Source organism: Carassius carassius, chromosome 47 (assembly GCF_963082965.1).
Source record: "Carassius carassius chromosome 47, fCarCar2.1, whole genome shotgun sequence".
NCBI lineage: Eukaryota > Metazoa > Chordata > Actinopteri > Cypriniformes > Cyprinidae > Carassius > Carassius carassius.
The window spans coordinates 10,284,968-10,288,112 of record NC_081801.1 but is presented as its reverse complement, the minus strand read 5'-3'; positions in this window follow the sequence as shown (position 1 = coordinate 10,288,112).

Sequence of the window (3,145 nt, the reverse complement as noted above, 5' to 3'; positions counted from 1 at the left end):
GAAAGACCATGCGGACTGGCTTGTTCTTTTCCCGGTGTTTTTCCATCAGTAGGCGGGCAGCGTGGATGGCGTCTGTGGTCCCTTGTCCTTTGACGAAGCAGCATTGATTTTGGCTGATTTTAATAATGCTGCGGAGGCGGCTGTCCAGGATGCGTTCAAAAATCTTCATGGAGTGGGATAGGAGTCGAATCGGCCGATAGTTCTTACATTCAGCAACGTCCCCCTTGCCCTTCCAGATCGGCACCGTGGTACTGATCGTCCAAGCGTGTGGGACTTTGCCCTCAATAATGATCTTGTTGAATAAGGTGGAAAGGACCTCGGCTCCTCTGTGCCCCATCAACTTCCAGGCTTCAGCAGGAATGTCGTCTGGGCCGGTGGCTTTGCCATTCTTCATCCTCTTCACGGCCTTCGTGACTTCAGAGATGGTGACTGGCGGTACAGGTCCAAGGGTGGGATCCAGGCTGTGGATAGGCGGATGCGGGAACTCTTCATTTGAGATGGCTGCGAAGTATTCGCTCCAGCGGGTGAGTATAGCACACGGGTCTCGCAGGGCTTGCCCATCGGCGTTCTTGATGTGCATGACTCGACCAATGGCTTGGGTCGCTTGGTGGCGGGAGTTAGCAATGCGGTAGATCATCATTTCTCCCTCAGGTGTGCCTAGCCTCTCGTATAGATCGTCATAGTGCACGGCTTTCGCCTTGGCCACTGCCCGTTTTGCGGCTGATTTAAGTGCCCGATAGTGTTGGAAATCATCATCCAGCCGTGTGCGGTGCCAGGTCATGAACGCCAGTTTCTTTGCCTTGATTGCCTCTTGGACGTCCTCACTCCACCACCAGACTTGCTTGTCCATAAATCGCCGTCCTGGCTTCGTCGAGCCAAGGGCACCGGTGGCAGCATCACGAATGCTGGAGGAGATATCGTCCCAGATTTTTTCAACTGATTGGTCGAAATTGATATCCAGTGCTTGGAGGGCCATCTCAAGCTGCTGCTTTTGTTTGTTCAATTTCCACCACTTGACCCGCTCAGGCCCAGTGATTCTCGGTCTGGGTTGTCACTGCAGATTAAGTTGGAAGTCGAGGACGAGTGGCCGGTGTTGGGGGCCAATATTCTCTGAGGGGATCACCTTGGCGTCGAGCGTCAATTTCAGGTCACCGCGTCGGATCATCCAGTAGTCAATCTGGGTTCTGTGGCCGCCACTGGTGTAGGTGGCCAGGTGGCTCGATCTCTTTTTGAAGAAGGTGTTGACGATGACGAGGTCATGGGCTTCGGCGCAATCCAAGATGCGGGCTCCCTCGTCGTTGCGTGTACCTAGCCCCTGTCCTCCATGGACTTGGTCATATCCTCCACGATCTTCGCCAACATGGCCATTTAGGTCTCCTCCGACCAGGATGTGTTCGTCTGTGGTGATTATCTGTAGGTGAGCACAGAGGGTTTCCCAAAACTCATCCTTCTCTTGCTCGGTGCAGCCGACTTGAGGGGCGTAGCATGAGATGACTCTGAGGGTGGTTGGGCCGGAAACAATCTTAATCGAGATTAGGCGGTCAGAGATGTTTTCGACTTCGACAATGCTGTCTCGTAGTTGTTGACAGACGACCACGCCAACTCCATTTCAGCTCGACGTGACACCATGATAGATGAGTTTGTACCCTTCTCCAATGTCTCTTGCCTTGCTCCCTTTCCACTTGGTCTCTTGGATACACGCGATGTCGATGCGTCTGGTCTTGAGAGTATCAGCCAATTCACGGCTACGGCCAGTGAGGGTTCCGATGTTAAGTGTGGCTAATCGGATTCGGTGGACTCTCTTCTTTAGCCTGCCCCGTCCTTGAGCAGGTAGCACTAGTCCATTTCTCACACCATCCGGGCGTAGATGACGCGCGTCGCCTAGGGGGAACGCCCTAGCTTGATCGGTTTCTTAGTTTGCTGCTGCCATTTGATGTGACCAAGGAGACCCAGCCGATGTGTCGCCTCATCTGTCGCTGGGACCAGAGCCACCGTTAGCCGAGTCCCCGAGGGTCCTCGTTTCCAGCCGACGCCGCGAGGAGGTGGTGGTTGGCTTTTGACGGCCGTTGATTAGCATGCATATTACTAGCATATTGGTTGTTTATTAGTACTTATAAAGCACATATTAATGCCTTATTTTACATGATCATATTTTAGATCCCTTAATCCTATAACACATCTAAACCTAACAACTATACCTTACTAACTATTAATAGGCAGCAAATTAGGAGTTTATTGAGCCAAAAGTCATTATTAATAGTTACAGTAGTAAAAGTGAGAATGGGACCTTACAATAAAGTGTGACCGATGGATGGAAAATAATGTATCTGTATTGTTGAAAAGAAAACTCACTTATCACTGGAAACTGCAGAGATGTGTTCCTGGTGCAACAAAACGCACAGCAACAATGTATGCATGGTCATGCTTTTCTCATAAACGAGTTTGCATCAAGCATATTCATGCAGCTTGACCAGTGTTTAGAAGAGAACTGATAGGATTTATGAGTAGGCTGATTTTGTTATTATAAACTAACACTATTATATATACCCGAGTCAAAACCAGTTGTTTCAGACCTCTGATCTTCTGCACTGCTAGACATAACAGCAGATGTTCATGAAAGATGAGTTACATGGACTAAATGTTATGGTTTCAAAAGAGATGGTGTTTATTTTATTACCATCATCTGCAGATCTCTAGATTTAACTTTTATTTTTGTCATAACAAAAACAAAAGAAAAAAAAACTGAAAGGCTTGTGAAAACAAAACAAGTTTGTTCTTGCAAGAGTCTGAAACATTTCTGGAACAATCCATGTTTTTCTACACAATAGGCAGCATTTTCAGTCTGGTTTCAAGATGGTTTACACCAATAACAGGAGACTCCAGAATTCAGCTTTTGAATGTTTGCTAACATATTGTTTAGGTCTGTATAAGTTCAGACATCAATGTGAGTTTGAAATAAAATACCAAACTGGATCAAACACAGACTCAAAGCTTCCCCTTCACCCTCATTCATACTTTAACCTGTCAAACTTCACATAGCTCTCAGACACATTCGCTAATTAAATACCCACTGCTGAATATTTCAAAGAATGTGCTGCAATTAAATAGATAAAATCACATGCTGAACAAAGTAACAGGTCTAAGC